We start from the raw sequence: 13947 nt of genomic DNA, 5'->3' as shown, positions 1-13947 counted from the left end.
ATTTGATCACATCATCAAAACGATGGTTCCAACTCTGAGAAGCTTGCTTTAATCTGTATATGGACCTTTACAACTTGCAAACTCTGTGATCACCATCACCAGATGTGAAACTCAAAGACTGCTCCATATAAATATCTTCTCAAGATATCTATTTAGGAAAGTAATTTTCACATCCATCTCCCAGATTTCATAATCATAGTAAGCTGCAACAGCAAACAGAGTGTGGATGGATTTTAGTATAGCTACGGACGAAAAAATTTTTTGATAGTCAATGCTCTCGCGCTGACTATAGCCTTTTGCTACAAGCCTAGCTTTATAGATCTCTACCTTACCATCGGTACCTATTTTTCTTTTGGAGATGCATTTACACCCAATGGGTACAATACCCTTAGGTGGATCCACTAAGGTCCAAACTTGGTTCGAGTGCATCGAGTCAATTTCTGACTTCATCACATCTAACCATTTTTCAAAATCGATGTCAAATATCGCCTCATCAAAGGTATTAGGATCATCACCATGACCCCTATTTCTCATAAGGAATATTTTCTTTACTTTCTCCGTAAGCATACCCATATACCTTTCAGGAGATCAGAAGATCCTGCTAGATCTATGAGGTGGAAGAAAAATATCAACTACTGACTCATGAATAATGGGTTCCTGAGGATCTATAGCTCTTTGCTCTTTAGAGACCTTCTCTTCGAGCTCAACTAACCTCCTACTGCCACCATCCTGGATAAACTATCTTTCTAGGAATATGATGTTTCGACTCATAATCACATTGTGATCTTGTGAAAAGTAGTAGTATCCCATGGATTCTTTTGGATACCTTATTAAATGAGCTATTACAGATCGATCTCTAATTTATCAGCTATCTGTCTCTTACATAGGCCGGACATCCCCAAGTCTTAAGATAATCTAAACTCGACTTCTTACCGTACCATATCTCATACGACGTGGTAGAAACGAAGTTTGATGGAACCCTATTCAACAGGTAAATGATGGTTAATAAGACATGTCCCCAAAGATATAAGGGTAGATCAGTGAAGCTCATCATGAATCTGACCATATCCAATAGGATCCTATTTCTCCTTTCGGATACCCCGTTGAGCTGAAGTATTCCGGGAGGAGTTTATTGAGAGACTATGCTGTTGTCCTTAAGATATCTCAAAAATTTTTGACTAACGTATTCACCTCCTCGATCAGATCGAAGAATCTTAATGGGTTTATCAGTTTATTTTTCTACTTCATTTCTGAATTTTTTGAACCTTTCAAAGGCTTCAGACTTATATTTCATTAGATACACATACCTGTACCTAGACAAATCATCAATAAAGGTTATGAAGTAGTTATAACCATCTCTGACTTGCACATCAAATGACCCACACACATCAGTGTGTACCAGGGCAAGTAACTCAGTAGCCCTTTCCCCATATCTTACAAAGGGTAACTTGGCCATTTTTTTTCTCGAAGGTAAGATTCGTAAGCTGGATATGGCTCTGGATGAAGAGAGCCAAAGATCTCATCTTTTTCAGTTTGTTTATCCTGACCTCTCTAATATGGCCTAGTCTATGATGCCACAAGTACTTCTGGTTAATTTTATCTCTGGATCTCTTTTGACCTACGATACTCACTATTTGTTCATTTAAATCCACATTCGCATCAACATGCAAGTGATATAGACTATCAATTAAAAGACCTCATGCAATTAATTTATTTCATAAATAAATAAAATAAAATTTTTATTGAAATTGATTTCAAAACTTTTCTGTGCTAGCACAGACACATAAATCAAATTTTGACTAGCTATAGGAATAAAATAATAGTCCTTTAAATCTAATCTAAAATCAGATGATAATCGAAGCGAATAAGTGCCAACGGTCTCTGCAGCAACTTTTACTCCATTACCGATTCAAAGGATTATGTCACCTTCTCTCAACCTCCTACTTTTTATTAGACACTGCATTGAAGTACATATATGAGCACTCAAACCTGAGTCCAATATCCAACTAGAAGTAGAAGAAACTATAAGATTAGATTCAATACTAGCATACCTTCTGAAGGTTTATCACCCTTTTTGGTCTTTAGGCTCTCCAGGTAGAGTGGACAGTTCCTCTTCCAATGGCCTTCAACATCACAGTGGAAACACTTTTCTTTTGCTTCAGCCTTTTTAGGAACATCCTTTTTTGGCTTGCTCTCTTTCTTCTACTTCTTAGCGGATTTTATCTTCTTCTTTTCAGTAAACTTTCTCTTGAAAGAAGTCCGCTCCACAGCGAAAATAGTGCCCTTTGAACTCTTCAAGATTCCTTCCGTAGTAACCAACATGTTGACCAGTTCGGGTATAATGCAATCGAGCTTGTTCATATGAAAATTTATAATAAATTGACTATATGAACTCGTAAGGGATTGAAGGATCAAATACATCTACAATTCTTTTGCATTTCAAGCTCGAGCTTTCCAAGCTCCTCAATGTCCTTGATCACTGTTATACAGTGCTCATGGACCGACTTCCTTCGTGCATCTTCAAGTTGAAGAGTCTCTTGGACACTTCGAAATACGCAGTATGGCTTTGCTCACCATACAACTTTGCAGGTGAGTAATCATAGCCCTGACAGTGGACATATACTCATGCTGGCTTTGCAACTCATTTGACATAGATACTAGCACATAGCACTATGTTAAAAGTAGCTCATCCGTCCACTTTTCAAAAGCAGCTCTTCGCTCGGCAGTAGGACGGTTTGGTAACACTATGAATTTTTGATCGAGTACATGACTTAATTTTTCTGAGGTCAGGACAATTCTGAGGTTTTTGAGTCAGTTTTTGTAATTAGTTCGGTCAAACGATTGATTTCAAGGATGCGGGTTAGAGAGTTTGAGGCTGCCATTGTTTAACTACGAGAATAGAGATTCAAGTTAGATTTTATACTTTAATGTTATATTTGTTTCTAGAGATTTTAAGATGCAAACAATGACTCTCACTAATTTTTCAGATCCCTCCACTCTCCAAGTGGAAAATAAAAATCCAAATGCGACAAAAGATTCTTAGTGGTGCTGCGTCCCACCGATGCCATGCACCTCACTTAACAGTTATTGATAACACGCACATCGATGTGTAGGCAACTTTTTGCCCAGATATTTTTCTAAGCATGTTGTAGTGACTTGATCTCTAAGTCATGTGGGCACACCTAACAGTTATTGACCACACTCCTTAGTTAAGCCCAACCCACCGTTCACAAGCAAGTGCAAGACCGTTATTGGATCTCTCACCTAACAGTTATTGGGCCTAACCCCATCCTTATCCTAGAGTAACTCTTTGCTAATAAAGTGATTGCGTTTCCTGATGCAACTGAAATACTGTAACCAACTGAGAACAATCAATACCAGTAGCACGCCCACACATCTACAACGGTGGAAGATCTATGGACTTTATATTTGTGGAAAGATTTAGGTTTAGGTATCATCTAATCAGTCATCATAGGACCGATCTAATTGGCATGGCGTAAACCAAACCGCTAAGCAACCTAATTCAAGACTCAATCTTTCAAATTGATCAGATAAGTGTAGATCGATGGGGGTTCCTCCGTTGCTTTCCTTAGATACTAATAAATTGATCAGATAAGCTAATGGAACTAATTAAATAACCACATCTCAATTACTTACTTTAGACACCAATAGGTCAATTGGTCTAAATAGGTTAACTCAAGCAAATCAGGCTCAAACCAACGAGCCAAATTAGGTCCTTAAGTTAATCGATTCTACATATGGGATTCAATCGATTTGATCAACAATAATTACATGATCATATAACTTAATTGATCTAACCCTAATTAATACTTGACTCAGTTTGATCAATTACTTAATCGAATTAGACCCATATGGTTCAAATCATAAACTTTAGATGCAATCCTATTATATGATCTAACTTTTGATTTTTCCATAATCAAAACCCTCATGCACAAACACAAATTTTAGATTTCAAAATCAAATTTTAGATCTAAATTCTTTGCATGAAATAAGTTTTAAATCATGAAAATAATTTTTAGATTTAACATACAAGCATATATCTCATATATACATATAAAATTCAGATCTAAATAAAATTCAGATCAACTTATGATATCATATATCTCATATACTAATCATGAATCATATTGAAAATAATTTTATGACCTAAAGATGCAATTATATATCTCATATATGAATCATGAATCAGATCATATAAAATTTTAAGTTTATGCATGCATCTACATATCATATGAACATGAATTAGAAACTATTCTGGATCAAAATTCAGACCTTTGCATGCTTTAACATATCAACTATATGTTCTAAAATCAAATCTAAAATTAAATTTTAGATTCAAAAATTTATCTGTACATCTCATATATCAAGAAAAAATCAGATTTTGAAACTCTTTTCAAAATATATATATCAATTTCATGTATATGAAACCCATGGCTCTAATACCACTGTTGGAATTTGTATGTAGGACATGCATGTGTGTTTCAAAATTTTATTTTCTAAACATCACAGTAAAATAGTAGATTAAAATATTTTTAATCTATATCATGCATACATAAAAACATAAACCACAAGGATCTACTTCATATGCTGAAATTGTATATATGCTGAAATTTAACATGTGATCGAATTACATATCTGTTTCATAATTTTTTTCTTCAAATCTGGATATAGAAGAGAAGAGGCTCTCTCTTAGCCGTGCAAGTATCCGGCCTCTATGGATATCCACTCGGGATCAGTCTACAACAACCCTCATAAGATTGATTTTTTTTTCTCTAAGAAAATTCAGCCTGTGAATCTGAACGAAGCCTGGATCGCGATCAACTCTTTGATCTCTTTCCTTGATCTTCTTCTTATCTTCTTCTCTTGCCTTTTTCTCCTTGATTTATGCTGCTACCAGGGACTAGAAACCAGCAAAGGAGGTGGACGCCCAAGGCCCTTGTGGGTGTGAAGAGGTGGGACGCCCAAGGGAGGGGCGTGTGGGATGCCCAAGGGAGAAAAGAGGGGAGGAGAAGAGAGGGCATGGGGGGTTCCTTTGTAGTGTATGGACTGCTGGTTTGGATGCCTAGGGACCTTAAAGGAGGTCCTTTAAATAGATATAAGGATTGAATCCTATTCAATCTCATAATACAAGTCCTACTTGCATTAGGTTTCCTAATAACTTAAGTTATTCAATTTCCTTTAGGAATTCTTTTAGGTGCCAACTCTTGGAGCCCTTGCACCCATATAAACACATCCTAAAGTGCACCCAAGGGATACCCCATAAAGGTCTATATGTCCTCTAAAGATGGGACACGCCCAACTTGATCCAATCAAGGTGGCACCCCAACTAAACTATCAAGAAATATTAATTAAAGACTTGCACCCTTAATTCAATTGATCCAAAATCTTAGACACCCAATAATTAGAGTCCAATAAATCTAATTCATTTAGGTTATTAGCAGATAATTAAGTTTGAATTATCTTATTAAATAAGAAATCCAAACGTAAAGAGAAAATTGGGTCCAATCATGTGCTAGCAAGGTTACCTTAAACCCAATCGAATTTCTCTAAATCCAATTGACACTTCATAAGTTTAATTGCTAATTTCAGACCTAATCTCTTTATTGTGTAATCCTATAGGTTCAATTCTATCTGATAGTGAGATATACAATGATCTCTATCAAAATATCATTGAAACTCTTTTCAATGGATCAGAACAATTTCACTCTAACTCATCAAGGATTATCGATCTAAAATAATCTTAATGAGCTCTCACAATCTACCAGTGACACCTAGCAATATATAGGACAATATAGTAGAACTGAAAATAAATCTCAAGGTGTAATTAGTGTGTGATTCAGTCCCTCTATCATGAGTTTCGACTGGATGGCAGGTCATGGATAAATCATCAAACCTCAACATCAGTTATATAATAGATTAGATCAGCTCAAGTTCAATTGTGATTTTTATGAAAATTTTTTTCCATCAATCACACTACTGTGGCCACAGATTCTCGGACTTAGCCTCTCAAATCTCATAGGACTACTCCTCTCTATCATGATTGATAGTATTAAATTTGATACCTTGAGATTCAATCTACATTGAGCTCATAGCGAGGTCCGTGATGAAAAATGAAATCCAACGAGACCAAGACACCTCAAACAGAGTTCAAACGGAGAAGATACGCCGACTGAAGTCAGCACGGTGGAGGACCGTCGACGGCCGACGGAGTGGCGGCGGTGCAGCCGCGCGTGGCCCAGGCGCGGCAGTGTGCGGGTCGAGTGAGCAGGGTGCGGCCCAGCACGCGGCTCGGGCCCGAGCGTGCGGGGCGCTCGAGCCGGCCCAGGCCCAGGCCCGCGGGGTGTGGCCCAGGCCCAGGCACACGGGCCGGCCCAGGCCCACGTGTGCCCTTGGGAGCCCATTACCAGGCGCACGAGCCGGCCCAGGCCCACGTGTGCCCTTGGGAGCCCGTTGTCCGGTCCACCATGGATCGAGCGGTGCACAACCCATCACGTGGATCACGTGGATATTTTTCATGCATTTCTCACGGTCCACGGCACTATTCCATGGACCGATACACGATCGAAGGGTGTGGGTAGTTTTCGATGTTGATCCGATGGCTCAGGGGTTTTCTGGGCTTGATTTGGGCTTTATTAGGACTCCTAACCCTAATCTAAGTCAAGTTTAAGGCCTATAAATGGCCCTTTATCACGGACAGAAGCTTGGTGTGGCTCGATTTTTGGTGGCGCGCATGGGCTTCAGCAGAGAACCCGAATCTAGAGAGAGAGGTGACACGCGGTGCTGTGAGGAGAAGGAGCAGGGAGGCTCCTGGACAGTGGATAGCGATCACTTCACGGTTCAAGGGAGTTTTTTAGAGAGAGAGCTTTTGTGAGGGAGAACTTTCTATGAGGAAGAAATTGGGTGTACGAGGGTTGAGGGTGAGATCTCCTCTTGTAATATTTTTTTTTTTCATAGTGAAGTTTGCATGCCCCGTGGAAGCGAGCCCTTTTTTGGTTGATCCACGTAATTGATTGTTTTCTGTTTTATTTCTTCTTTCTTCCTGCTGCATCACACGGTATCGAAAAGATCCTGAGAGGTAGTATCCTGGCCAGACATTCACCCAACAAGTGGTATCAGAGCGAGATGGTACAAGAATGCAGATTGCAGCAGTGGTGAGCAAGACTGAAGATGGAGAAGACAGGATCAATCAAATTAAAGATCAATAAGTTCGATAGAAAAAGCAATTTCTCCTTGTGGCAGGCAAGGGTGAAGAATGTGCTCATCCAACAAGGGTTGATCGATACTCTCTTGTGCAAGGAGAAGCCAACCACCATAGAGGTGCGGGATTGGAAAATGGCTATAGATGCAGGTGGTGAGTACCATCCGTATGTACCTAGCGGATGAGGTGGTGATCCATGTGCTTAGTGAGACTTCTCCGACGATACTATGTCGAAGCTCGAAAAGTTATACATTACGAAATCTCTCACCAAAACTCTTTTTCTCTGGAGGCAGTTTTACCAACTGCAAATGACTAAGGGACAAAGCATACAGGAGCATCTCAGCTATTTTTAGAAGATTCTCACCGACCTCCTCAGCTTTGGCGAGAATGTTGAGGAAAAGATCAGGGCATTGATTTTGCTAGCATCATTTCTACCTTCGTATGAGTCCTTGATGATGGCTCTTCTAGTGGAGAAGAGCACCATCAAGATGGACGAGATCATCATGGCGATACTCAAAAATGAGGTTCTCAGGAGAAAGAACCCAGCTTCGAGCATAGGTGGCGGTAGCTCAGCTTTGATGGTTTCTGGAGAAGCAAGAGGCGGTAAATGGAGCGACAGGAGATTGCGATGAGGACGTTCCAAGTCCAAGAGGGACTTGAGCAAAATCAGATGTTACCAGTGTGATGAGTTGGAATATTTAGCTAAAGATTGCTATCAACTCAAAGATCAGACGATGACTGCTGTAGCGACGGCAAGTAGCTATTCAGAGGGAGATGTCCTGGAGATATCTGATAAGATATCTACTTCTTTCCAGCGGTGAATTTTAGATTCTGTATGTACCTATTATGTATGTTGTAGAGAGGAGCAGTTTGACTCCCTGAAGAACAGTGAGGGAACTGTTTATCTGCTGGATGGATCGAGCTGTGCGATCAGAGATATCGGGACGGTCAGCTAGAGGATACATGATGGTGCAGTGAGGAGATTGGGGGAAATCCAATACATATCCGATTTCAGACAAAATCTTATCTTACTGAGTAGACTGAATTTGAGAGGCTACAAGACGGTAGTTGGTGGAGGAATTCTGAAGGTGCGATGCGGTAATAGGATTGTTCTGGAGGGAAAGAAGTGGAGGAGAGGATATTATTACCTAACGGGGAGCCCAATACAAGATGGAGCTTCAGGAGCCAGAAGGAGCTCAGAGCGAGATGGAGCCCCAAGTGGAGGTGGATCGGGCACGTGATAGGAGACTTGGGAGGACGAGAAGCGACGTCGCAAGATGAGATTCCTATTGCCGCAGGATGATACCTTGAGCAAGTCTCAGGTCAAGAGAAGCACAGCATACGATGAAGATGGGATCGAGCGGCCTAACTCGACTCCCATATTTGCCCATCCATGATCAGTAGGCGATTGCCCCAGGGCATAAGGGCAAGGAGATCCAAAAGCTCTCGGAGTCAGGAGGAGGCAGAATATTGAGTCGAAGTGAAGATTGTTAGGATTTGATGTCTCAAAATTTGATCCATATTGAGCCCACAACGAGGTCCATAACGAAAAATAGAATCCAACGAGATCAAAATCACCCCAAACGAAGTTCGGACGGAGAAGATATGCGCGATTGAAGTCGGCACGAAACTCGACGTGGTGGAGGACTGCCGGCAGCCCAGCGCGTAGGTCGGGCATGCAGGGTGCGGCCCAATGTGCGGCCAAGGCCCAGGCACATGGGCGTGCTGGCCGGCCCAGGCCCACGTGCGCCCCTGGGAGCCTGTTGCTTGGTCCACCGTGGATCGAGCGGTGCACAGCCCACCGCATGGACTGCGTGGGCGTGTCCCATGCATTTCTCGCGGTCCACAATACTGTTTCATGGACCGATGCACGATCGGAGGGTGTGGATAGTTTTTGGTGTTGATCTGACGGCCCAAAAATTTTCCGGGCTTGATTTGTGCTTGATGAGGACTCCTAACCCTAATCTAAGTCAGGTTTAAGGCCTATAAAGGGCCCTTTATCACGAATAGAAGCTTGCTGTGGCTTGATTTTTGGTGGTGCGCACGGGCATCAACAAAGAACCCGAATCCAGAGAGAGAGGTGATGCATGGTGCTGCGAGGAGGAGCAGGGAGGCTCCTGAACAGTGGACAGCGGTCACTTCAAGGGTTCAAAGGGGTTTTTCTAGAGAGAGATTTTGTGAGGGAGAACTTTCTATAAGGAAGAAATTAGGTGTATGAGAGTTGAGGGTGAGATCTCCTCTTGCAATATTTTTTTTTCCATAGTGAAGTTTGCATGCTCCGTGGAGATGAGCCCTTTTTTGGCTGATCTACGTAATTGATTATTTTCTGTTTTATTTCTTCTTTCTTCCTACTGCATCGTGCGGTATCAAAAAGATCCTGAGAGGTGGTGTCCTGACTAGACATCCATCCAACAGATAGATCCCATCTTGATGCGCACCCTACTCCTATAGTGGACCAACTGTCGCCAACATCCATTACAAGGGTTCATTGAGATCCATGTTTATGTGTCAGTCAAACTTCAGCAGTCTCACTACGAGCAGTAGTACCATTTCAGGTCAAAAAATCATTCACACAACTACAACATCGAGATAATTACTGATGATTGAATAGAAATCCAAGTGATCTCTCATATGGTCACGCTCAGTACTAGTTGTTCTCAAACAACTACCTGCACTCGTCGTCCAGTGTCTCTATACTGTAAATTAGAGATTCATCTATTCCGAAGAAAATGATCTGTATATCAGTCTATCCGGATCGATCACCATTCTCATGATGATTCTGTGATCAGAAGTATTTAAAAATTAAATATATATCTTTAATTCTCAATTTTTTGAGGATATGTATCGAAATTTAATTTCATGGATGATTTAAGGACCCATCACATTTGAATGAAAAATAAATTTATTTTTTTATTGATCAAATTAATATATTAAGTATAAAATTATATTTTAAATTTATTATAATATATCAATTATATTAATTATTAAAATATATATCTAATAAAAAATTTATCAAAGACTCGCTACTTCTCCAATGTAATAATGGAGAAACAATAATCCCACCATACTCTTTAAAAAGGCATTCAGCCCACTTTCTCTTTCACTGCCGATCTTGCTGAAAGACCAAACCCTTCCCCTCGCCGCCAAACAACTAGGCTCTTCTACAGCCTCCACCAGTTCTTTTCGATCATGAGTTTTTTTTTTTAAAACAAATATGGTACTGTTCCACCGGCAAATTGACACGCCATTCGTTTCACCCCCTGTGCCTTCCGTCTTTTGTTAACCTCCTTAATCTAGCTTAAATAGCTAGGTAAATCAGGTACAGTTATTCTTTAAAAATCTTCTAAACCTATAGTAAATCTACTTTTTATCTATTCTGGATGATCTGACACGGCATGCTGAGAACAGTCTACTTCCATCCATCATTGTCCTTTTGTTTTTTTTTTTATTTCTATTTTTTTTTCATCTCCCTCAGCACAAATGCAATGGCCGAGTGCTTTACCTAATTAATTTTTTTAAAAAAATTATTTATAAAAATAATTTAATTTTTAATTTATTTATCAAAATGATGTAAATAGTATAAAATATCATTCAAAATGATATTTTTTTATGGCTACGTCACCATCCTATTCTACCTATTTTTTACGTGGACGGAAAAAAAAAATTTAAATCATCAAATTAAATGACGTTTTTTAAAACACCATTTCAAATGACATTTTTTAAAATACAATTTGATTTGATGATTTTAATTTTTTTCTCAAAAAAATAAAAATAAAAAAATTATAATTATAATTTTAAATTTATAAAAAAATAAAAATTATAATTTTGATTAAAATAAAAATCATCAATTCAAATTAGTATCCCCATTTCAAATTATTTCTTTAAAAAAATAACAAAAAAAATTTGGTGTAAAAAAATAAAAAATATCACAAAAAAAGAATTGAAAAAAAATATAAATTAATTTTTTTAAAAAATATCATAAAAGAAGAAAAATGAGAAAAAAAGAGAAAAAAATAAAAATTATAATTTTGAATGAATTTTAAAAAATAAAAATTTTAATTTTAATTTAAATAAAAAATACCATTTTAAATTATTTTCTCCATTTAAAATTAATTTTTTTAAATTGGTATAAATGGAAAAAATTATAATTATAATTTCAAATAATAAAAAAAATTAAATTTAAATTTAAATTAAAAAATAAAAAAATAAAAAAATGCCATAAAAAAATGAAAAAAGGATAAAAATGGTAAAAAAATAAAAATTGTAAATTAAAATTAAAAAAAATAAAATTTTTAACTTTAATTCAAATATAAAATGTCTCCCCAATTCAAATTATTTTTTTAAAAAAAAATCTAAAAAAAAGAAAAAAGATTGGTGTAAAAAAATAAAAAACACCATAAAAAAAAGAAAAAAGGGAAAAGAATTGAATTGAAAAAAAATAAAAATTGTAATTCTAATTCAAAAATAAAAATTATAATTTTACATTTAAAAAAATAAAAATTATAATTATAATTCAAATAAAAAACATCATTTCAAATTACTAAATTAATTTAAATTTAATTTTTTAAAAAATATTCCAAATAAAGGAAAAAATACCTAAAAAATGCCAAAAAGGGTAAAAATGGGAGAAAATTAAAATTATAATTTTAAATAATAAAAATTTAAATTTAAATTCCAAAAAATTAAAAAAATGCCATAAAAAAGTGAATAAAAGGAGAAAAATGGGAAAAAATAAAAATTATAATTATAAATTATTAAAAAAAATTTAACTTTAATTCAAATAAAAATTATCATTTCAAATTACTATCCTCATTTTAAATTAATTTTTTATTAAAAAATCATATAAAAATAACTAAAAAAATTAAAAATATCATAAAAAATAAAATAATAAAATAAAAAATTGAAATAAAAATACTAAAGAAAATGGCGTTTTTGAAAATGCCATTCCTTTTGGCATTTTTGAACCTTAAGACCCAACAAAAAAATAAGAAAAACCTACGACTAATGAGGACGAATGGATTCGGATACTACGTGAGATAGAGAGAACACGTTCTGAAATATTGGTGACGATTGGTGTTGACCTATATATCTGTGCGCCTTGGTATGGAGCAGCTAATGCATCAAATATGAGATATACGCCGTCACCATATGTTCTACATATGCCATCACCGCATATTCTGCAGATGTCATCACTAGATGCTACAAAGATGCCACCGTCTTTTAGTCCACAGATGGCAGCACCTTCTTCTTCCTACATCCCTTAGATGACATCATCGAGTACCAATTGGCCATATGAGTATGATACTTTCTTTTCAGGCCCATTCGTATATCCAGATAAGAGGGTTGAGCGGGTCACTCAGTCCGTAGATGATCCGACAGCATCAGTTATTTCTAAATAGCATGACCAGCAGACCTCCACTGATATAGGGGAAGAGCCATCACAGCAGGAGCAGGAGCAGCCGTTGAGGACCTTCCTGAGAAGATCCAAGCGACCACGGGCACCACGACGTCCTCGTGGGACTTAGTCTTTTTTAGATTTGTACTTAGTATTTTTGAAGCTTTTATTATACTATTTTTTGTACACTTGATATTTTTATTCTATTTAATATTATTAATTATTGATTTTATTTTATATTATTTAATTTCAAGTGATCGGATATTATGCTTTGTGGATATGGATATACATACTTATATATCGAATAATTAAATTATATTTTTTAAAATATCTAAAAATAAGTTAAATCAGACAAGTCGGTGGGAAACCATCAAAGTTTAAGCTGATTTTTCGATATATGAGATGAATCGGACCACATTGGTACATCTCGATCTGGTACGGGCACGAACAGCTACGTACGGTGCGATATGGGCCAGTATAGGACGGTAAGGTTTCGATATAATTTTAAATTTAAAATTATAATTTTTATTTTTTTTTTATTTTTTTCATTTTTTTCTTTTTTATGATATTTTTTTATTTTTTAATTTTTTAAGATAAATTTTTTTGAGATATTTTTTTAAAAAAATTAATTTTAAAAGGGGATAGTAATTTGAAATGATGATTTTTATTTACATTAAAATTTATTTTTTTTTAATTTAAAATTATAATTTTTTTCTCATTTTTTCTCATTTCTTTTTTTATTTTATTTTTTATTTTTTTAATTTTTTAAGGTATTTTTTGGGATATTTTTTTAACAAAATTAATTTTAAAAGGGGATTGTAATTTGAAATGATAATTTTTATTTAAATTAAAATTAAAATTTTTATTTTCTTAACATTTAGAATTATAATTTTTATTTTTTTTCAATTCAATTCTTTTCCCTTTTCTCTTTTTTTTATGGTGTTTTCTATTTTTTTACACCAATTTTTTTCATATATTTTTTTTTAAAAATAAATTGAAATGGGGATAATAATTTGAAATGATATTTTTTATTTGACTTAAAGTTAAAATTTTATCTTTTTTAAAATTTCAATTTATAATTTTGTTTGGAATATTTTTTTAAAAAAAATAATTTTAAATGGGGAAAGTAATTTGAAATGATATTTTTTATTTGAATTAAAATTTAAAATTTTATTTTTTTAAATTTAAAATTATAATTTTTATTTTTTCCTATTTTTTTATTTTTTTATTATATTTTTTATTTCCTTAATTTTTTAAGATATATTTTTTTTGAGATATCTTTTTATAAAAATTAATTAATTTGAAATAAGAAAAGTAATTTGAAATGATGTTT

Source organism: Elaeis guineensis, chromosome 2 (assembly GCF_000442705.2).
Source record: "Elaeis guineensis isolate ETL-2024a chromosome 2, EG11, whole genome shotgun sequence".
In the NCBI taxonomy this organism is placed as follows: domain Eukaryota; kingdom Viridiplantae; phylum Streptophyta; class Magnoliopsida; order Arecales; family Arecaceae; genus Elaeis; species Elaeis guineensis.
Note: the sequence above shows the minus strand (reverse complement) of the source record.